General features: G+C 38.0%; 1 pseudogene; it reads left to right on the top strand.

Annotated features, from left to right (window-relative positions):
• LOC133718320 (uncharacterized) overlaps positions 1-24,480 on the top strand; it is a 34,693-nt pseudogene that overhangs the window by 4,217 nt on the left and 5,996 nt on the right.

Genomic DNA, 24,480 nt, shown 5'->3' with positions numbered 1-24,480 from the left:
AATCTCCAACACCTACAAGACCGTGACCACCATCCATCCATCAATCTACGAAGTTCTTAGGCGCTGAGTCAAGGACGCTCCACCACCATAGCAGAGACGAGTTCATCACCTTGTTGCCAAGCCGCTGAGGAAAGCTTCAAAGTGTAACTATGACTCTACTTGCAATTTTTATTTCGGTTTTGTGTGTTTGGATTTGCGAGTTGTGTAATTGGAGACATGAAATTTTCAGAATATTTTTATTAATATTTTTGAGATTTTCAGTTTATTATTGAGTTAATTTCGAGAATTCTTTGATGATGCATGTCACAATCTTGTGCCCTTTTATGTGTTTAGGTAATTTTCAGAGTTAGGTTCATAAGTTTGCATGCAAGAATAATGGTGAGAGTTCTTGTGTGTTTGCTTAATTTGCCAAGGGTAATTGTTATTTGTTAAGGCGCTGAGTTAAACAAGTAGCAATTAGTTCTAAAAAGTGGTAAAAATCATGCTTTAATGATTAAACGATTCTGGAAATTATGTGTTAAATTCTATGTGTAATGGTTAATTTGCACGTGTGAGTTGATTCGAGGGTTAGATAATACTACTAGTTAAGAGAATTACGCTGAGTGTTTTCGAAAATTAGTAGTATTAGGCTTGGTAAGGACTTTTCCGATCCAAGCCTACATTAGAACGAATCAGATAAATGGATTGATCCGCTGAGGCTTTTCATTTGGGCTCTTATCTATGCATTCAAGATGGGCACAGTTTTGTAGCATGTTGAAATGAATTTCTGAGTGGTATTGGTCTAGGTTAGGGAAGTCGATCATTGTATATAGGTTTATTTGTTTCGTTTTTTTATTTTAAGTAGATTAGGAACCAAATCTCAAAACCCCCATTTTATTCTTTTATTTGTTAATTGACCTTTTTGTGTAGGTGTACCCTACAATCCCCGGACTGAACGATCCCTGCTTATCCTATACTTACAACTACATTTTGCAGGGTTAAATTGTGAGGCTATTTTAGCCGCATCATAGAGCATACCCCACAAGCTATGGATGCACTAGGTCCTTTGGAACTTATGACTTGGTTCATGAGCAAGGTGAGCTTATTCAGTTGATCCTCAATGGCATTATTCCTGCCCACTTCATGTACCTTTCGAATGGAGTGCCCTATACCCTCGTATTGTTGACTGTTGAGGGCACGATTCTCAATAAGTTCCTTTCCCTCTGCAGGTGACTTGTCCACAAAAGCTCCTCCAGCTGCAGCATCAAGCATTTGCCTCTCTAAGGGTAAGAGTCCCTCATAGAACCATGTCAGTAGGGTCTCATCCTTCATCTGATGTTGAGGACATTGAGCAAGTAAGGAGTTGAACCTCTCATAATAGGCAGAATAGGATTCATCTGGAGCTTGTTCAATTCCACTAAGCTTCTTCCTGAGTGTGATGACCTTGGAAGCTGGGAAATATCTTTCCAAGAAGGCCTTCCTCATAGTGTCCCAAGAGGTGATACGTCCAGCAGGAATCTCATATAGCCAATCTTTGGCTCTGTCAGCTAAGGAAAATGGAAATGCTTTCATCCTTAGAATGTTCTCATCTGCTCCTTGTGGTTGCATATTAGAACACACAACCTGAAATGCCCTAAGATGCTTGTTGGCGTCCTCCATAGGAAGCCCATGAAACTTAGGGAGTTGGTGCAATAATCCACTCTTCAGCTCAAACTCTGCATTTCTTCCTGCAGCAGGGGCAGGGTACACAATACCTATAGGGGGTCCTCCCTCAACTGTTGCTGTGGATAGTTCCCTAATGGATGCCATTCTCTCTTCTTGAACTTCTTCAGGTGGTGGTGTAAGTGGTGGTGAAGGTGAAAGAGGGGAAGTAATTTGTGGTGATGGTAAGTTAGGCGAAATCAAAGGTGATGGTGAAAGTGGTGGAGATGGAGTTGGTGTAGGTGATGTGGATTCCTCTGAAGGATCTAAGATTCTTTTCCCTTGCTCGTTGAATGTATATGGCTTGAATTGCAAGGGAGAAGGTCTTCTGTACTCAAGTTGTGGAGGATTCTTCAAACGAGCAAGTCTTTCTTCAATCTCTCGTATGGTAGGGAGTTTAGAGGACTCGGACATTCATGGAATTCCTGAACAACATTAAGATGTACAAAAGTGAGTAACTTATGAAAACAAACAAAATACAAGTTAATATTTTCATACAAAAACGTCACTATTCACAATGCAACAAAAGAGACTTACATTTTGTACAAGTAAGAGAAGTAAAAACAAAACACTTTACATGTGAAGGGTATGGACAAGTATTTTATTACTATTTTTTTTTTTAGAACTTATAAACATCGTTAATAACTCAATTGATTCCAAGTTGTAAGTCGAGCCCAATAGAAACCACTACTATTGGTGAGCTACGATATAGGGATAGTCGCCTAGACATAAGTCTCTTTCCGTGGTTTCAGAAGGCCAGATAGCCAGATTAAGAGGTAAGTGAGAGGGAGGACTCATTTTGGTGATACTACGGAGGCTACTCCCTCATTGAGGTTTACGCCCCTATTGGCTACTTCCACATTGTGGTTTACGCACAGTCTATAGTATCTCTGAGATCCAATTTGAACCCATCACCCAGGGTCTCAACCTAAGACACCATCTGTAATGCCCCTTACTCAGTTTGGAAAGTACTCATGTGTTAGACTGTTCTCCTAATGCTAATAAAGGCCGCCCTCAACCTCATAAGACCTTAGAAAGGTACCAATGAAGGGTTAAGGCCAATATTAACAAAAGGGCCCTTGTCTACTCATACGATTTTACACACTTATAACAATCAAATAATTAACAACATTTATAAATCAATTTTTTTTTACTTTTTTTTTTTTTTTTTTTTTCCTTTACAAGTATATTAGACAAATTACACACAAAATTTCACACAAAACACATGTACAAAACGTCACTATTCACAATTTTTTTTTTTTTTTTTTTTTTTTCTTTTTCCGATTTTTTTTTTTTTTTTTTTTTTTTTTTTTTTTACAATTATTTTCAACACTTAGGTACGGGAACAGGGAATCTCGTTGTGCAATGGGGCTGAAACAGCTACCCTTCCAAGATTATGTTTAATTCAATATACCTTAAGTGCCACAACAATTTCTTACATTTTCTTTTTGCTATAAATACTATTGATATCGAATTTAATTCCAAGCGGTAAATCAAGTGGACGTGCGGCCCAAGTATAATCGTCTAGACACAAAGTCCCTCCTACATCCGTTGGGCAACCTTACTGAAATGGCCAGGTAGGGGAGGGCGAACACAAGAGGTAGGATCCATTTTGGCATAGGCTACTCCCTCATTGAGGTTTACGCCCATTTGTAGCACTTCTGAATCCAGAACCCGTCATGAACGTTGTCCCCAGCCTAGACACCATCTCACATAGGATATTCTTACTAGGATGTAAAAGGTCCTAAGTGTGTTAGACAGTTCAATGAATGTTAATAAAGGCCGCCCTCAACCTTAAGGGACCTGAACTAGGTACCAATAAGGGGTTTAGGCCAATATTAATAAACACGACTTCACCTATTCCTTCTTTAATTTACAACTCACAATTAAACTAGTATTCAACAATATAAATAACAACCTAAATAATTAATTAACTAATTTTCGACAATTAAAATAATTAACAAGTAATATTTTTTTTTTTTTTTTTTTTTTCGGTCACAATATAAACAAACACATTTAACAATATAACAAATGATTTTTCAATCCCCGGCAACGGCGCCAAAAATTGATACGCTAAAAGCAAGCGCATAATTTAACCCTGAAATATCGTTAGTAGTATAAGTAAGTAGGGATCGTTCTATTCCGGGGATTGAGGGTACACCTGTCATTGTCAAACAATTAAACAATTAAAATCAAAACAAAGTATAATATTCACACATATGCACATTATTTGCGAATTAAAAGGGGGTTTTTGATTTTGGTTTTTCTGAAAATAAAACTAAGTTAATAAAACAATTAAAATGCAAAAACATAAAATTATAAATGGAATGCAAGAACAAAGATCAAAATCGAAACATATGATTAAAATTAATTCAAGTTCATCATTGTTCATCATAGTCATGCAAGAGGAATTGATCATGTGAAACGTTCAAAGCAAACAATTTCCCATATTTTACTTTCAACGCTAATTAATCTAAGCGAAAGCACATAGACTAATCCTATCAAACATGCATTCAAGCCCTAGAAAGCTTGTCAATCATACATGTCTAACGCATTAAGCATCTAGAAAGGCTATCAATTCAAATGTGCAACTTAGTATGAAAAAGTCCACCTAATTGCAATCTTCTTTGATTAAATTCGGTTTTTTGATAGGAGCATAAAGTGCGACGATATTATTGAGTATATGCCCCATTTTAGACTTGTTTCTCCCTTAAGTTTCGTGTTTTGAGTTATCGAGTCAGTTTAAGAGTCTTGTACAGTGTTTGGCGTAAAATAGGCGCAAAATGCGAAATTTATGAAAAAAAAAATCCTAACGGGATCAGGATTCCTTACCGTCGACGTTTTTGCGGTCTTTACATTAATTCCCTTTATTTTCTCTTAAAAAAAATCTGATATTCTCCACCTTTTTGTAGGAAATTTAAGACGTTTGACCAAGCAATGAAGAAGGGAAATAAAGGAGAAAGACGTTTCAGCTGGAAAATAAATAAAGGAGAAAGACGTTTTTAGTTCGGGAATAAAGGAGAAAGACGTTTCAGCTGTTAAAAGACCCCATTATGAGAGGAGTTAAGGCCATAAAGGAGACGTTTTCAGTTGGAAAATTAAAGGAATTATGATGCAATCCCATCCGTCCAATGATGAAGGGTATGATCGACAAAAGCCAACCAATGCTCCCCTATAAATAGGCAACGTCCAGAACAGAATTTCCATCACTTCCCGGCCTATCACTTCCCGGCCTATCCCTTCCCGGCCCATCACTTCCCGACCTATCACTTCCTGGCCAAATACTATTCCAAGACTGCCCAATTCACTCCTTAAACTTCCAACAACTACAAGACCGTGACCACCATCCATCCATCAATCTACGAAGTTCTTAGGCGCTGAGTCAAGGACGCTCCACCACCATAGCAGAGACGAGTTCATCACCTTGTTGCTAAGCCGCTGAGGAAAGCTTCAAAGTGTAACTATGACTCTACTTACAATTGTTGTTTCGGTTTTGTGTGTTTGGATTTGCGAGTTGTGTAATTGGAGACATGAGATTTTCAGAATATTTTTATTAATATTTTTTAGATTTTCAGTTTATTATTGAGTTAATTTCGAGAATTCTTTTATGATGCATGTTACAATCTTGTGCCCTTTTACGTGTTTAGGTAATTTTCAGAGTTAGGTTCATAAGTTTGCATGCTAGAATAACGGTGAGAGTTCTTGTGTGTTTGCTTAATTTGCCAAGAGTAATTGTTATTTGTTAAGACGCTGAGTTAAACAAGTAGTAATTAGTTCTAAAAAGTGGTAAAAATCATGCTTTAATGATTAAACGATTCTGGAAATTACGTGTTAAATTCTATGTGTAATGGTTAATTTGCACGTGTGAGTTGATTCGAGGGTTAGATAATACTACTACTTAAGAGGACTACGCTGAGTGTTTTCAAAAATTAGTAGTATTAGGCTTGGTAAGGACTTTTCCGATCCAAGCCTACATTAGAACGAATCAGATAAATGGATTGATCCGCTGAGGCTTTTCATTTGGGCTCTTATCTAAGCGTTTAAGATGGGCACATTTTTGTAGCATGTTGAAATGAATTTCTGAGTGGTATTGGTCTAGGTTAGGGAAGTTGATCATTGTATATAGTTTTATTTGTTTTGTTTTTATTTTAAGTAGATTAGGAACCAAATTCCAAAACCCCCATTTTATTCTTTTATTTGTTAATTGACCTTTTTGTGTATGTGTACCCTACAATCCCCGGACTGAACGATCCCTGCTTATCCTATACTGACAACTACATTTTGCAGGGTTAAATTGTGAAGCTATTTTAGCCGCATCATTTTTGTACAAAACCTTTACTACTTATTGATTCAAGAACACAAAACCAAAAAGTTGATTCATGTTCTTAAATTCGTAGCACCAATTATATAAAAACCCTAGGTGTTTGCAACCACATAAGATTAAAATACAAAAGTTATCTATCATGCAAATTTAATCAAACACTCACACATAAGCAACCATAAATCGCAAAACATGAATCTGAAAATTAACAATTAATCATAGAATTTCAGAATTCGAAACTTGTTCAAACACATGTGTCAACTAGGGCATAACCAACGAAAATTACAAAGCAAAGGTTACAAGGAGAATCGGATTACACCGTGATGAAGATGGGATGAATGGTCTCTTGAATTTCGAAAGCAATCTTCAAGGATGGTGATGGATGATGTGCACGGCTTGTCCTCTTCTTCCTTGGCCTTGCTTGAACTTCGTGGTTGCCCTAGAGGATGGAGAAGAACATGGCTAAGCTAGAGAGAGTTTTCTGATTTTTTTTCTAAAGTTGTAAAACGCCAAAGTGGGAACCCTTGACGTTGAGAGAAGAGAGGAATATATAGGGGACGGCCCCTAGGTCTCCATGCCGTCCAAAACCCTAGAAAAGCTCACGGCAATTGCTTGCACTTCCACATAATTTCCTCCAATGACTTCTTGCCACATAAGCCCTATGAGGTGTCTCAACCAATCACATAATTTCCTAGAATATTTCCCTTGATTTTCTTGCCGAAATTCTTGAGATAATTTCTGATTTTCTGTCTTTAAATTCGGCCAAAACTCTTTAGGGAATGTAGGAATGTATCTAGTCTTCATTTGAGCTTTTCTTGGTCTCCACCTTTTTCTCTTTCCTTAAAACTCTCTAGGGAATATCTTTGCCGTCCAAAACCCTAGGAATTTCACGTTCTCCCTTGTTTATCTCTTCCTTTTTCACGGCAAAGCATCTAGGGTTTATCTCCAAGTATTTTCTTTCCATAAAAATAGCCCTAGATAATCTCCCTAGAAAATCTCTTTTTAATTTCTGATTTTTGGACGCCTCTTCCTTGTTTCTCTCTTGCAAATTCACGGCAAAACATCTTTAGGGCTAGGGTTTGCGTCACAAACCCTAGTTCCATGGGCTTTGGTGGGCTTTTATCCAATTAGCCAAAAATCCAACAAGTCTTGAGAGTTTTTGGGCCTCCATGCGTCACTTCTATGCCATGTCATCTTCCAACGTCACAACACTTTATTTTCTTCATTTCTTTTCATAGTTGCGTTGGAAACTTCATTGGTAAGCTCTCCTCCATTTCGCAGGGTTTCCTGTTTGCACTAGGAAAGCTTGTTTCTTCATTTCTGCTCAAATGTGTGGACCATTTTCTCTCATATTTGTTTGTCTTGATGTTCGCAGGCTCCTCTTTCCATTTGTGAGTTCATTTCCACTTTCTAGCTCGGAGGTCCTGAAAATAGAAACTAGTATGAGAAATAGAAACTTTCCTAATTTGAAAAATAGCAACTTACCAAAAATGAAAAATAGAAAGTTACTAAAAATGAAAAATAGAAACTTGCCAGAAATGAGAAATGAAAACTATAAGAATAGAAACTTTCTAAAAATGGAAAATAGAAACTAAGAAAAATGGAAACTTTCTACAAATAGGAACTTTCCCAATCAAAGAATGGAAACTTTCCTAAACAGAGTTTTACTAAGGAAATGGCGCAAGAAATGTAAGGAAATGCAGTTAAAACGTCGCATTAAAATGCTCCTATCAATTTGAAAGGTTTAGAGCCTTTGAATTTTGTGTGATTTGGGAATGATTTGACTGGAGTCAGTGATTCATTTGGGACTGGCTGAATTTGACTGGTGGAGTCAGGGATTCTGTTTGGAGTTGCGGTTGCATCTAGTGGGTCGCTAGACTGCCTACATACCCTGTGAAGGGATCAAACCACTGTAGTTCAATGGGAATGAATTTTCGGTTTTGTACCGACTTTGGGTTCAGAGTTTTTTTTTAGTGAATACCCAATTTGGTAGTGTCCGCTAATTTTGATTTGGACACTCATCTTGTCGAGCTGGGTAGTGGACTTGTGACTCTTCGCCGGAACCATAGTTATTTGCTTCAAGTGAGTAATTGTTTTGGACACCCATCATGTCGAGATGTGTAATAGACTTCTGCCGCATTTCACTTGTCACCGAATCATACCAGAGTATTTGATTTGGACACCCATCTTAACTAGCTCTGAAATGGGCTTGCTTCCCCTTCTTTTGTAGGAGGCCTGGCTGAGACCGCACCAATTTTCTTGGGAGAACCAACTCGTTTTTAAAGCCAATTATCCTTTGAAAGAGGCTTGAAATATAAACTATGAACCACATGCTACTGATCATTTCTGATAGGAGCATTTTAATGCGACGTTTTAACTGCATTTCCTTACATTTCTTGCGTCATTTCCTTAGTAAAACTCTGTTTAGGAAAGTTTCCATTCTTTGATTGGGAAAGTTCCTATTTGTAGAAAGTTTCCATTTTTTCTTAGTTTCTATTTTCCATTTTTAGAAAGTTTCTATTCTTGTAGTTTTCATTTCTCATTTCTGGCAAGTTTCTATTTTTCATTTTTAGTAACTTTCTATTTTTCATTTTTAGTAAGTTTCTATTTTTCAAATTAGGAAAGTTTCTATTTCTCATACTAGTTTCTATTTTCAGGACCTCCGAGCTAAAAAGTGGAAATGAACGCACGAATGGAAAGAGGAGCCTGCGAACATCAAGACGAACAAATATGAGAGATAACGGCCCACACATTTGAGCAGAAATGAAGAAACAAGCTTTCCTAGTGCAACCAGGAAACCCTGCGAAATGGAGGAGAGCTTACCAATGAAGTTTCCAACGCAACTATGAAAAGAAATGAAGAAAATGAAGTGTTTTGCGTTGGAAAATAAGAAGGCTTGAAGATGAAGCAACGAAGCCCAAGAGCACTTTGAATTTTCGGCAAAATGGATCATGGCCCATCATGGCCCAAGAGATTAGGGTTTGTGACGCATGAAGAAACCCTAGGAGAGTTTTGCCGTCCAAAATGAAGAGAGAAACAAGGAGTTGGCGTCCAAAAATCAGAAATTAAAAGGAGATATTCTAGGGAGATTTTCTAGGGTTATTTTTATGGAAATACATCAAGAGATAAACCCTAGAATATCTTTTGCCGTCCAAGCCAAGAGGAAAAGGAGGAATTGCCGTGATATTCATGAAGAAACCCTAGAGAATTCGGCAAAGAGAGATTCTAGGGGAGAGTTTTAAGGAAAGCCAAAGTGTGGAGACCAAGAAACGGCCAAAAAGGAGTCTAGGTTCGTTCCCTATTTTCTCTAAGGAAGTTTGGCCGAAATTGAACTACAAAATCAGAATATATCTTTATATATTTCGGCCAAAATATTAGGGAATTAAAATGGAGTTTTGTGATTGGTTGAACCATGTCATAGGGCTTATTTGGCAAGCTATTATTGGAGGAAATTATGTGGCATTTTCAGAATAATTCCTTGGGATATTAAGAGGTTTACACGGCTTGGAGAGCAAGGAGGCGTCCACTATATATTCTCACACATTCTCAACGTCAGGGGTCCCTTCCATTGTGTTTTACAACTTTAGAAAAAATTCAGAAAAGCTCTCTAGCCTAGCCGTGCTCTTCTCCATCCTCTAAGGCAACCACGAAGTGCAAGCAAGGCCAAGGAAGAAGAAGACAAGCCGTGAACACCATCCATCCTCCACCTTGAAGATTGCTTTCGAAATTCAAGAGATCACATCACCTTTTCGTTCATCACCATCTCCATCTCTTGGTGTAATTCGATTCTTCCTTGTAACTTTGTTTGTATTTTCGTTGGTTATGCCTTAGTTGACACATATGTTTGAACAAGTATTGTTTTCTGAAATTTTATGATTAATAGTTAATTTTCAGATTCATACTTTGCGAATTATGGTTGCTTATGTGTGAGTGTTTGATTAAATTTGCATGATAGAAATCTTTTGTATGTTAATCTTAAAGGGTTCGAAACTTTTAGGGTTTTTATATAATTGGTGCTACGAATTTAAGAACATGAATCAACTTTTTGGTTTTGTGTTCTTGAATCAATAAGTAGTAAAGGTTTTGTACAAAAACCGAATTTAATCAAAGAAGATTGCAATTAGGTGGACTTTTTCATACTAAGTTGCACATTTGAATTGATAGCCTTTCTAGATGCTTAATGCGTTAAACATGTATGATTGACTAGCTTTCTAGGGCTTGAATGCATGTTTGATAGGATTAGTCTATGTGCTTTCACTTAGATTAATTAGCGTTGAAAGTAAAATATGGGAAATTGTTTGCTTTGAACGTTTCACATGATCAATTCCTCTTGCATGACTATGATGAACAATGATGAACTTGAATTAATTTTAATCATATGTTTCGATTTTGATCTTTGTTCTTGCATTCCATTTATATTTTTATGTTTTAGCATTTTAATTATTTTCTTTACTTAGTTTAATTTTAGAAAATCAAAATCAAAAATACCCTTTTTTTTCGTAAATATGTATATATGTGTGAATATTATACTTTGTTTTAATTTTAATTGTTTAATTGTTTGACAATGACAGGTGTACCTGATAGCAGCATAAAGTGCGACGATATTATTGAGTATATGCCCCATTTTAGACTTGTTTCTCCCTTAAGTTTCGTGTTTTGAGTCATCGAGTCAGTTTAAGAGTCTTGTACAGTGTTTGGCGTAAAATAGGCGCAAAATGGAAAATTTATGAAAAAAATCCTAACGGGATCAGGATTCCTTACCGTCGACGTTTTTTTGCGGTCTTTACATTAATTCCCTTTATTTTCTCTAGAAAATTCTGATATTCTCCTGCTTGTTGTAGGAAACCTTGGCTGGTGGAACTCTTGGAAATAACAACGATGGAGTCATAAAATAAAGCATTTAAGACATTTGACCAAGCAATGAAGAAGGGAAATAAAGGAGAAAGACGTTTCAGCTGGAAAATAAATAAAGGAGAAAAGACGTTTTCAGTTCGGGAATAAAGGAGAAAGACGTTTCAGCTGTTAAAAGACCCCATTATGAGAGGAGTTAAGGCCATAAAGGAGACGTTTTCAGTTGGAAAATTAAAGGAATTATGATGCAATCCCATCCGTCCAATGATGAAGGGTATGATCGACAAAAGCCAACCAATGCTCCCCTATAAATAGGCAACTTCCAGAACAGAATTTCCATCACTTCCTGACCAAGATCAGTTCCTTGTCTATCACTTCCTGACCAAGATCAGTTCCTTGTCTATCACTTCCTGGCCAAAAACTATTCCAAGACTCTGCCCAATTCACTCCTTAAACTTCCATCACCTACAAGACCGTGACCACCATCCATCCATCAATCTACGAAGTTCTTAGGCGCTGAGTCAAGGACGCTCCACCACCATAGCAGAGACGAGTTCATCACCTTGTTGCCAAGCCGCTGAGGAAAGCTTCAAAGTGTAACTATGACTCTACTCACAATTTTTGTTTCGGTTTTGTGTGTTTGGATTTGCGAGTTGTGTAATTGGAGACATGAAATTTTCAGAATATTTTTATTAATATTTTTGAGATTTTCAGTTTATTATTGAGTTAATTTCGAGAATTCTTTTATGATGCATGTTACAATCTTGTGCCCTTTTATGTGTTTAGGTAATTTTCAGAGTTAGGTTCATAAGTTTGCATGCTAGAATAACGGTGAGAGTTCTTGTGTGTTTGCTTAATTTGCCAAGAGTAATTGTTATTTGTTAAGACGCTGAGTTAAACAAGTAGTAATTAGTTCTAAAAAGTGGTAAAAATCATGCTTTAATGATTAAACGATTCTGGAAATTACGTGTTAAATTCTATGTGTAATGGTTAATTTGCACGTGTGAGTTGATTCAAGGGTTAGATAATACTACTAGTTAAGAGAACTACGCTGAGTGTTTTCGAAAATTAGTAGTATTAGGCTTGGTAAGGACTTTTCCGATCCAAGCCTACATTAGAACGAATTAGATAAATGGATTGATCCGCTGAGGCTTTTCATTTGAGCTCTTATCTAAGCGTTTAAGATGGGCACATTCTTGTAGCATGTTGAAATGAATTTTCTGTTTTTACACTTAGTAATTTCTGAGTGGTATTGGTCTAGGTTAGGGAAGTCGATCAATGTATATAGTTTTATTTGTTTTGTTTTTATTTTAAGTAGATTAGGAACCAAATTCCAAAACCCCCATTTTATTCTTTTATTTGTCAATTGACCTTTTTGTGTAGGTGTACCCTACAATCCCCGGACTGAACGATCCCTGCTTATCCTATACTGACAACTACATTTTGCAGGGTTAAATTGTGAGGCTATTTTAGCCGCATCAGTACCCTCAATCCCCGGAATAGAACGATCCCTATTTGCTTATACTACTAACGATATTTCAGGGTTAAATTATGCGCTTGCTTTAAGCGCATCAATTTTTGGCGCCGTTGCCGGGGATTGAAAAATCATTTGCCATATTGTGAATAATTGTTTTGTTTATATTGTTATCGAAAAAAAAAAAAAAAAAAAAAAAAAAATTTTTGCTTGTTAATTTTGTAATTGTCGAAAATTAGATAATTAATTACTTAGGTTGTTATTTATATTGTTGAATACTAGTTTAATTGTGAGTTGTAAATTAAAGAAGGAATAGGTGAAGTCGTGTTTATTAATATTGGCCTAAACCCTTCATTGGTACCTTTCTAAGGTCTTATGAGGTTGAGGGCGGCCTTTATTAACATTCATTGAACTGTCTAACACACTTAGGACCTTTTACATCCTAGTAAGAATATCCTATGTGAGATGGTGTCTAGGCTGGGGACAACGTTCATGACGGGTTCTGGATTCAGAAGTGCTACAAATGGGCGTAAACCTCAATGAGGGAGTAGCCTATGCCAAAATGGATCCTACCTCTTGTGTTCGCCCTCCCCTACCTGGCCATTTCAGTAAGGTTGCCCAACGGATGTAGGAGGGACTTTGTGTCTAGACGATTATACTTGGGCCGCACGTCCACTTGATTTACCGCTTGGAATTAAATTCGATATCAATAGTATTTATAGCAAAAAGAAAATGTAAGAAATTGTTGTGGCACTTAAGGTATATTGGATTAAACATAATCTTGGAAGGGTAGCTGTTTCAGCCCCATTGCACAACGAGATTCCCTGTTCCCGTACCTAAGTGTTGAAAATAATTGTAAATAAAAGAAAGAAAAAAAAAAAAAAAAAAAAAAAAAAAAAAAAATCGGAAAAAAAAAAAAAATTAAATAAATAAATAATTGGGAATAGTGACGTTTTGTACTTGTGTTTTGTGTGAAAGTTTTGTGTGTAATTTGTCTAATTTACTTGTAAAGGAAAAGAAAGAAAAAGTAAAAAAAAAAAAAAAAAAAAATTTGATTTATAAATGTTGTTAATTATTTGATTGTTATAAGTGTGTAAAATCGTATGAGTAGACAAGGGCCCTTTTGTTAATATTGGCCTTAACCCTTCATTGGTACCTTTCTAAGGTCTTATGAGGTTGAGGGCGGCCTTTATTAGCATTAGGAGAACAGTCTAACACATGAGTACTTTCCAAACTGAGTAAGGGGCATTACAGATGGTGTCTTAGGTTGAGACCCTGAGTGATGGGTTCAAATTGGATCTCAGAGATACTATAGACTGTGCGTAAACCACAATGTGGAAGTAGCCAATAGGGGCGTAAACCTCAATGAGGGAGTAGCCTCCGTAGTATCACCAAAATGAGTCCTCCCTCTCACTTACCTCTTAATCTGGCTATCTGGCCTTCTGAAACCACGGAAAGAGACTTATGTCTAGGCGACTATCCCTATATCGTAGCTCACCAATAGTAGTGGTTTCTATTGGGCTCGACTTACAACTTGGAATCAATTGAGTTATTAACGATGTTTATAAGTTCTAAAAAAAAAAATAGTAATAAAATACTTGTCCATACCCTTCACATGTAAAGTGTTTTGTTTTTACTTCTCTTACTTGTACAAAAATGTAAGTCTCTTTTGTTGCATTGTGAATAGTGACGTTTTTGTATGAAAATTTTAACTTGTATTTTGTTTGTTTTCGTAAGTTACTCACTTTTGTACATCTTAATGTTGTTCAGGAATTCCATGAATGTCCGAGTCCTCTAAACTCCCTACCATACGAGAGATTGAAGAAAGACTCGCTCGTTTGAAAAATCCTCCTACACTTGAGTACAGAAGACCTTCTTCCTTGCAATTCAAAGAGTACAAGTTTAACGAGCAAGGGAAGAGAATCTATCCTTCTGAGGAATCTACATCACCTACACCTACCCCATCTCCTCCTTCACGTTCACCTTCACCTGTGATTTCGTCTAACTCTACACCACCACCTACACCACCACCTGAAGAAGTTCAAGAAGAGAGAATGGCATCCATTAGGGAACTATCCACAGCAACAGTTGAGGGAGGACCCCCTATAGGTATTGTGTACCCTGCCCCTGCTGCAGGAAGAAATGCAGAGTTTGAGCTGAAGAGTGGATTATTGCACCAACTCCCTAAGTTTCATGGGCTTCCTATGGAGGACGCCAACAAGCATCTTAGGGCATTTCAGGTTGTGTGTTCTAACATGCAACCACAAGGAGCAGATGAGAACATTCTAAGGATGAAAGCATTTCCATTTTCCTTAGCCGACAGAGCCAAAGATTGGCTATATGAGATTCCTGCTGGACGTATTACCTCTTGGGACACTATGAGGAAGGCCTTCTTGGAACGATACTTCCCAGCTTCCAAGGTCATCACACTCAGGAAGAAGCTTAGTGGAATTGAACAAGCTCCAGATGAGTCCTATTCTGCCTATTATGAGAGGTTCAACTCCTTACTTGCTCAATGTCCTCAACATCAGATGAAGGATGAGACCCTACTGACATGCTTCTATGAGGGACTCTTACCCTTAGAGAGGCAAATGCTTGATGCTGCAGCTGGAGGAGCTTTTGTGGACAAGTCACCTGCAGAGGGAAAGGAACTTATTGAGAATCGTGCCCTCAACAGTCAACAATACGAGGGTGTAGGGCACTCCATTCGAAAGGTACATGAAGTGGGTAGGAACAATGCCATTGAGGATCAACTGAATAAGCTCACCTTGCTCATGAACCAAGTCATAAGTTCCAAAGGGCCTAGTGCATCCATAGCTTGTGGGGTATGCTCTATGCAAGGGCATGTTACTGATCAATGCCCTCAACTCAATGAAAATGGAGGATGGGAATCTGCTAATGCTATTGGAGGATACCAAGGAGGATATCAGGGAGGACCTCAACGTCCTAGACATGACCCTTATTCCAATACTTATAACCCAGGATGGAGGGACCATCCCAACTTCAAGTGGACCAACAATGACAATGTTCAGAATCCTCTTGGTGGGAACTTTCAACGTCCTCAAGGGCCTACTTTTCAACGTCCTCAAGCTCCTTACATGCCTCCTCCTCAACAGAACTCTGGGAATTCCAATTCCCATTATGATAAGACGTTGGAAGCCTTGACTGCTTCTACACAAGCCTTGACAAACTCTACTCAGGCTTTGATCCAAGGACAACAGACCCATACTAAGGACATTGCAGAACTCAAGAAGCAGATGGGCCAAGTTGTGGATTTCATGAGCAAGATTCATGAGAATGGGAAGCTCCCTAGTGTCACAATACCTAATCCTAAGGGTAATGTGGAGAATGCATCAGTTGTGACTACAAGGAGTGGAAGGCCATTTCTGGATCAACCCAAGCAACCCAAAAAGGCCCAAGTAAGCATAGAGATTGAGGAAGGCCATGAACCCACAAAGTTGGGTATTGAAAAGGACCCTGCAACGTCCAAGGAAGAACTCAAGGCGTCCTCACCACCAAAGGCAAAACCGGATATTCAAGGTATTAATTCTACTCTATCCAATTCGGTTATTACTAACCCTTCTTCTTCTTGCATGCCCTTTCCACGCAGATTTGCTAAATCAAAGAAGGATGAAAGTGACCAAGCTATCTTGGAAACTTTCAAGAAGGTGCAAGTAAACTTACCCCTCCTAGAGGCCATCAAGCAAGTCCCTAAGTATGCCAAGTTCCTTAAAGAGCTTTGCACTACTAGGAGAGTGAACCGTGAAAAGGAGGTGGTAAAGGTAAGTGAGAACGTTTCTGCCTTGATTCAGAGGAAGATTCCTCCAAAGTGTAAGGATCCTGGAAGCTTTACTATTCCATGTACTATTGGTAACTCCAGATTTAAGAATGCCATGCTAGATCTAGGTGCATCTGTTAATGTTATGCCCTACTCTGTTTATGAAACCCTAGGTCTAGGGGAACTTAAATCTGATAATGTTATCATTCAGTTAGCTGACAGATCCAATGCATACCCTAGAGGTTTGTTGGAGGATGTGCTTGTGCAGGTTAACCATCTTATCTTCCCAGCTGATTTTTATGTGTTAGAAATGGAGGATTCCCCTGTGAGTTCCACTCCTTTGCTTTTGGGACGTCCTTTCTTAAGGACAGCTAGGACGAAGATAGATGTGTATGCAGGCTCTCTCACCATGGAGTTTGATGGTGACGTTATTGGCTTCAACATTTTTGAAGCCATGAGGTATCCTCTTGATATAAATGACTGTTATTCTATTGATATTTTGGATGACCTTGCCCAGAAAATGTTTGAGGCCATGAATGAGGATACCCTAGCCACAACCCTCGAACAAGGAGTAGGGTACACAAAAGGTGGTGCCATTATCTCAAAGGAGGAATTGAAGGACACTTGTGAAGGAAAGATAATTGAAAACGTCTCCTTCCTTGAAGCATCCCCTTATATAGGTAAGTCTAATTCTCCTTTGTCCATTCAGTTATCTACTAACAAGACTTTACCTTCAGTGGTCCAGGCCCCAGAACTTGAGCTTAAACCTCTTCCAGACCATTTGAAGTATGTCTACTTAGGAGACAAGGAGACCTTACCAGTGATAGTGTCCTCTGCGCTTACGACTCCACAAGAAGAGAAGTTGGTGGAGATGCTGAAGCAACACAAGACCGCCATAGGATGGACATTGGCGGACATCAAGGGAATTAGCCCTACAACTTGCGTCCATAGGATACTTCTAGAGGAGGGGTCTAAACCCACAAGAGAGGCTCAACGTCGTCTCAACCCTCCAATGATGGAAGTTGTGAAGAAGGAGGTTATCAAACTCCTAGATTGTGGGGTGATCTACCCCATTTCAGACTCCAAGTGGGTCTCTCCAGTTCAGGTTGTGCCCAAGAAATCTGGGGTAACTGTGGTGAAGAATGCTGAGAACGAACTGGTGCCCCAAAGGACAGTCACAGGTCACAGAGTGTGCATTGATTACAGGAAGCTCAACGCAACAACGAGGAAAGATCACTTTCCTCTTCCATTCATTGATCAGATGCTTGAGCGCCTAGCTGGACATGACTACTACTGCTTCTTGGATGGCTACTCAGGCTACAATCAGATTGCCATAGCCAATGAAGATCAAGAAAAGACAACCTTCACTTGCCCCTTTGGGACGTTTGCCTATAGACGCATGCCCTTTGGCCTTTGCAACGCTCCAGGTACCTTTCAGAGGTGTATGGTAAGTATTTTTTCAGATTATATTGAGAAAATCATAGAGGTATTCATGGATGACTTTTCAGTTTTTGGAAAGAATTTTGATGATTGTCTTAATAATCTGGAAATAATTCTAGAACGTTGCATGGAAACTAACCTTGTACTTAATTGGGAGAAATGCCATTTTATGGTTAAACAAGGCATAGTTTTACGACATATTGTCTCTGCTAGGGGAATAGAGGTCGATAAGGCCAAGGTTGATATTGTGCGTTACTTACCCTCTCCCACTTCTGTGAGAGAGATTCGTTCTTTCCTTGGCCATGCAGGTTTTTATAGGAGGTTTATCAAGGACTTCTCCAAGATTTCGAGACCTCTATGTCAACTGCTCCAGAAGGATGTGCCCTTTCACTTTGACAAGGAATGTCAAGCTGCTTTTGACAAGCTTAAGGAGTTGTTGACGTCAGCCCCCATCATGCTACCTCCAGATTGGTCCTTGCCCTTTGAGTTGATGTGTGATGCCTCTGACTATGCAGTTGGAGCTGTTTTGGGGCAAAGGAAGGACAAACGACCCTATGCCATCTACTACGCCTCAAGGACTCTGAATGATGCACAAATGAATTATTCCACCACAGAGAAAGAGCTCCTTGCAGTTGTTTTTGCCCTTGAAAAGTTTCGTTCCTACTTACTTGGTACCAAGGTAATTATTTATACTGACCATGCAGCTTTGAAGTACTTGATGACCAAGAAGGAGGCGAAACCAAGGCTTATCAGATGGGTCCTACTCTTGCAAGAGTTTGACGTTGACATCAAGGACAAGAAGGGTAGTGAAAACGTGGTAGCTGACCACTTGAGTCGTTTGGTACATGCAGAAGACCATCTCCCTCTGGTGGAGACGTTTCCAGATGAGCAGCTTTTTGGACTTCAGGTAAGTGAACCATGGTATGCTGATATTGTGAACTATATTGTTTCTAGGAAGATTCCTGATACCATGTCACGTGCTCATAGAGATAGGCTTAAGAAAACTGTTAAGCAATATGTTTGGGATGAACCTTATTTGTGGAAATATTGCTCTGATCAACTGATTAGGAGATGTGTGCCTGAACATGAACATAATGCCATACTTTCGTTTTGCCATTCTAAAGCATGTGGGGGTCACTTTGGGTCTAAAAAGACTGCTTTTAAGGTGTTAGAGTCTGGGTTCTTTTGGCCAACGTTATTTAAGGATGCACATGCATATTGTTTAACTTGTGATAGATGCCAACGAACCGGAAATCTAAGTTCTAGAGATCAAATGCCATTGTCCAATATCATAACTGTTGAAATATTTGATGTCTGGGGCATAGATTTCATGGGACCTTTCCCTTCATCTTTTGGGTTTCTATATATCTTACTTGCAGTGGACTATGTTTCCAAATGGGTGGAAGCAAAGGCCACTAGAACTAATGACTCTAAGGTTGTTGCAGATTTTATCAAGTCTAACATCTTTAGCAGGTTTGGAATGCCTAGAGTTCTCATTAGTGATGGTGGATCCCATTTTTGCAATCGGACGATTGAGGCCTTGTTGAAGAAATATGATGTTACACATAAGGTTTCTACACCTTATCACCCCCAAACTAGTGGGCAGGCTGAGGTCTCAAATCGTCAGATCAAGGGGATATTGGAAAAGACTGTGAACCCCAATAGGAAGGATTGGTCCCTACGCTTGGAGGATGCTTTGTGGGCCTACAGAACTGCCTACAAGACTCCCATAGGTATGTCCCCATATCGCATTGTCTATGGCAAACCTTGCCATTTACCTGTGGAGTTAGAGCACAAAGCTTGGTGGGCTGTGAAGCAGTTTAACATGGATATTGATGAAGCTGGGCTTCATAGGAAGCTGCAGTTGCAAGAGTTAGAGGAGATTAGGAATGATGCTTTCGAAAGTGCCAACATCTATAAAGAAAAGACTAAGGCATTCCATGATAAAATGATTCGAAGGAAGACTTTTGTTGTGGGTCAAAAAGTTCTTCTCTTCCATTCTCGTCTAAAACTCTTCCCAGGTAAACTTCGTTCTCGTTGGATTGGACCTTTTGTTATCACTAATGTGTTTTCTCATGGAGCTGTGCAGATAAAGAGTGAACAAACAGGTAACGAGTTCAAAGTGAATGGCCATCGCTTGAAGCCTTACTATGAGGCCTTTGTGGAACACGAAGTGGAGGAAGTACCCCTCCAAAACGTTCCACCTCTTGAGGATTAAATGGAGGTACAAGTCTAGGCTGAAAGACTATAAACATTAAGCGCTGCTTGGGAGGCAACCCAATTCAGAAGTAGCTGTGGAGGAGCCTTCAACGCAGATTTGCTCTTTTTCCTCCCTACTTCTTTATTTTATGCTTTTTGTTTGTCTTTGAACTTTATTTTCGTAAATTCCATCTCTATATGCTTAAGTGTTTCATTGCATGCTTACAATTGCTTACATTGAGGACAATGCAATATTTAAGTGTGGGGGAAGGGATTTACATTTTTGTCTTTTATTTTGAGTCATATATATTGGAAAATACAAAAAAATCGAAAAATGTCAGAAAAATAAAAAAAAAAAAAATTTTCGTTGCTTTTGTTTTTGTTTTGAGTCATAGGATGCCCCTTCAACTGTCTAGGATGATTCTATATCTCTGAAATCATGACTAAAAGAGGATCACAACATTGAGATGATTTTTAACATGGTATTCTTTGGTTAATTGAGATATATGAAAAATGTATGCATGTGTAGTGGATATGGATCTCGTGACCTTGGTACAGAATATGAGCATGTTAGGATGAGTTTTGATTCATAAAACCCATGTGAGATATTTGAGCCATGTTCCTTTTTCTTGGAGTGAAAATGAAAATATATTCTTAATTTCTTGGCGATGTTTTGATGATCTCATTATTCTTTCATCTTGATTGACTGCTTGCCATAGATTAAGTTTAATGGACTAGAGATGCTAGAATTCGCTCTTGTGCTTGTTGAGACGTAATATCAATACATGGCCCTGATTCTGGAAGGGATAGAGGTTCTCTAGGAATTACCACCATTGCCATATAAACTTGTGTCCCTATTTGTGCCCGTCGTGGGACCCCCCTAGATAAGCCCCTTTGAGCCTACATTAAGCCTTTTCGTTCATCACTTTAAAATCCTTAACCATGAAGCTTAGTATAGTTACAACTCTACCCTTTGTTTTAAGAACTTAGTAGAGCTAACTTTTGAGACATATTACATGGGTTTGGTGTTAAAGATGAAGATTGAGAAGAGGTGAAAGTTCAAGTGTGGGGGTAGACTTGTCCATGAAAAGAAAAAAATATGAGAAAGCCGTGAAAAATGAAAAGAAAGAAAAAAATATATACGGCTAAAAAGAAATAAAAAGAAAGAAATGTTAAGTCCCCTATACTTAGTGATTTTGGAGTTCTGCTTTAAATTGAAGGCCCACTACAGAAAAATTTGGCCTTTGTCCATTTCACTAGAGTCAAGGGAAGTTTACATTGAAGATTGGGCCCAACATGAAGACATTTGGCCCTTTTATGTGACCTATATGGGGAAGTGACGTTTTTGCAATGCCTTGGTGGAATTTCGAGATCTTTACATTCATATGAGCTCTACTAGGTTTTTAGGACACTTTGATAAATCCTTACCTTTCGTTTCTTTAAACCTTGAGCCTGAGCCCCATTACAACCCTTGAGAGAGAGGACCTTCTTGATCCTTAAGATGGGACAGCCCTTGATGTGGAGATGAGTTACAAGAGTTGAACCTATGGCAGTCCATTCGTGCAAGTAGTTGATGATACGCTCAAAGCAAGCGCATAATTTAACCCTGAAAAGATCGTTAGTAGTATAAGCAAATAGGGATCGTTCTATTCCGGGGATTGAGGGTACACCTGTCATTGTCAAACAATTAAACAATTAAAATTAAAACAAAGTATAATATTCACAAATGTATTCACAAAATATAAACATTTTACACGAAAAGGGGGGATTTTGTTTTTGGTTTTTTCGAAAATGAAACTAAGTTAACAAAAACAATTAAAATGCAAAAACATAAAAATACGAATGGAATGAAGGAACAAAGATCAAAACCGAAACTTATGATTAAAATTGATTCAAACCCTAATATTGTTCATCTAAGTCATGAGAAAGGAGTTGATCATGTGAAACATTCGAAAGCAAATGAATTCCCATTTTTTACTTTTCAATGCTAATTAACCTAAGCGAAAGCACCTAGATTAATCCTATCAAACATGCAATCAAACCCTAGAAAGCTAGTCAATCATGTCATGTTTAACGCATTACACATAGAGAAAGGCTATCAACTCAAGTGTACAACTTAGTATGGAAAAGTCCACCTAATTGCAATTCTCTTTAATTAAATTCGATCTTTGTACAAAACCTTTACTACTTTGATTCAAGTTTACACAAAACGAAAAGTCGATTTCATGTTCTTAAACCTAGCACCATTCATATCGAAACCCTAAGTGTTTGCAACCACATAAGATTAAAATACAAAAGTTATCTATAACGCAAATTTAATTAAACAAACCCACATAAGCAACTCTCGAATCACAATATATGAATCTGAAAATTCTCAATTAATCATAAAAATTCCAGAAATAATACTTTGTTCAAACATATATGTCAACTAGTTCATAACCAACGAAATTCAAAGCAAAGGTTACAAAGGAGAATAGGATTACACCGTGGATGAAGATGAGATGGATGATTCACTTGTGGATTCTTGAAACTCGAAAGCAAGCTTCAAGGATGGCTATGGATGGAAGTGCTCACGGCTTCTCTTCTTCTTCTTTGGCCTTGCTTGAACTCGTGGAGATGACTAAACTTGAAACTAGAGGATGGAAAGGAAAATGGAAAGGAAATGGAGAGACAAAGAAAATGGAATGGATGAAGGAATGTCCTTTCTTCTTTGTTGTAGCCTCTATTTATAGGCTACCAAGCAAAACTATTTGGATTTAAACAAATGATGATATGTTAGGTTTGAGCATTTAAACATTAATGGAATTTATTAGGTTTGAATATTTAAACACTAATGGAATTTGTTAGGTTTGAATATTTAAACACTAATGGAATTTGTTAGGTTTGAGTCACTTTCTACTCATTTTTCCTTCAATTAATTCTCCACCAAGACTTCAGATTTTGCCCGTGACTTCTTCATATGAAATGATCCATCATGAGTGTAGATCATTCTGTAAAATTTTCAGAATTTATCTCCATGTGTTTGGGCCGGAATTTCTGCTGGACTCCTTACAGGTCCAGTTTTCCAGTTTTGCTTCTGCAGAAAATTGGGCTGACTGTTTGAAGGCCTTCCACTTCTTTTTGGCTCTTGCACTCTTCATAAGAAATGTTTCTTAGGATGTCTAGAATGGATCTGGAAGGTTTCAGCTCATTTGAAGTTCATTTGGTCAGGTGGTCGCTCCTTCTTCCTTGCTTGGCTTGGTTTCTCCTAGCCGGAGTAGGAAAATGTGTAAAGTTGACCTTTTTAGTGCATTTCCATTTTTCTCCATCATTTTATGGACCTAACACTTATTTCATCATCATCTACTCCAATGTACCTAAAAATAAAAATTGAATTAAAAATCGATTCGTTAAGGAATTAACTAAGCAAAATGTGAGGAATTAACTATTAAAATACCACATTAAAATGCTCCTATCAGTTGATATCCTTCATGAGATCTTTAAAAGAATATTTATGTGCTTTCGTTTCTTATATGTGATACACTTGTTTATCTTTCACATATACTTGAGTGAATAAGCTTTTAAGCATTGCCATGATCTGAGAGAAGAAAGAGGGATATACTTGTGAGATTTGAATCATACTTGTCTGAAGCATGCTAAGCTTAAACCCATCACCATTGTTACAACCAAGTCCTACTTGTGTATGTGTGGATTATATGTTTTAATTAACTCTCGAATGCCTAAACATTGATTCTTGGTGAAGTGCTAATCTTGGTGTGGTGAAAGTAAGAGATTGCTGAGACAAAAAGTTGAAGGGCAATAGAGTCTTTGTTTGTTTGAGTCTTTAATTTTCGTTGAGTCTTAGTGAGTGTCTTTGTTTGATTTTGCTAAGGGACTAGCAAAAGCTAAGTGTGGGGGAATTTGATAGGAGCATTTTAATGCGACGTTTTAACTGCATTTCCTTACATTTCTTGCGTCATTTCCTTAGTAAAACTCTGTTTAGGAAAGTTTCCATTCTTTGATTGGGAAAGTTCCTATTTGTAGAAAGTTTCCATTTTTTCTTAGTTTCTATTTTCCATTTTTAGAAAGTTTCTATTCTTGTAGTTTTCATTTCTCATTTCTGGCAAGTTTCTATTTTTCATTTTTAGTAACTTTCTATTTTTCATTTTTAGTAAGTTTCTATTTTTCAAATTAGGAAAGTTTCTATTTCTCATACTAGTTTCTATTTTCAGGACCTCCGAGCTAAAAAGTGGAAATGAACGCACGAATGGAAAGAGGAGCCTGCGAACATCAAGACGAACAAATATGAGAGATAACGGCCCACACATTTGAGCAGAAATGAAGAAACAAGCTTTCCTAGTGCAACCAGGAAACCCTGCGAAATGGAGGAGAGCTTACCAATGAAGTTTCCAACGCAACTATGAAAAGAAATGAAGAAAATGAAGTGTTTTGCGTTGGAAAATAAGAAGGCTTGAAGATGAAGCAACGAAGCCCAAGAGCACTTTGAATTTTCGGCAAAATGGATCATGGCCCATCATGGCCCAAGAGATTAGGGTTTGTGACGCATGAAGAAACCCTAGGAGAGTTTTGCCGTCCAAAATGAAGAGAGAAACAAGGAGTTGGCGTCCAAAAATCAGAAATTAAAAGGAGATATTCTAGGGAGATTTTCTAGGGTTATTTTTATGGAAATACATCAAGAGATAAACCCTAGAATATCTTTTGCCGTCCAAGCCAAGAGGAAAAGGAGGAATTGCCGTG

The sequence above is a fragment of the Rosa rugosa genome, chromosome 6 (genome assembly GCF_958449725.1).
Source record: "Rosa rugosa chromosome 6, drRosRugo1.1, whole genome shotgun sequence".
Lineage (NCBI taxonomy): Eukaryota > Viridiplantae > Streptophyta > Magnoliopsida > Rosales > Rosaceae > Rosa > Rosa rugosa.
The sequence above is the reverse complement of the archived record's forward strand: the minus strand, read 5'-3'. Positions and strand labels throughout refer to the sequence as shown.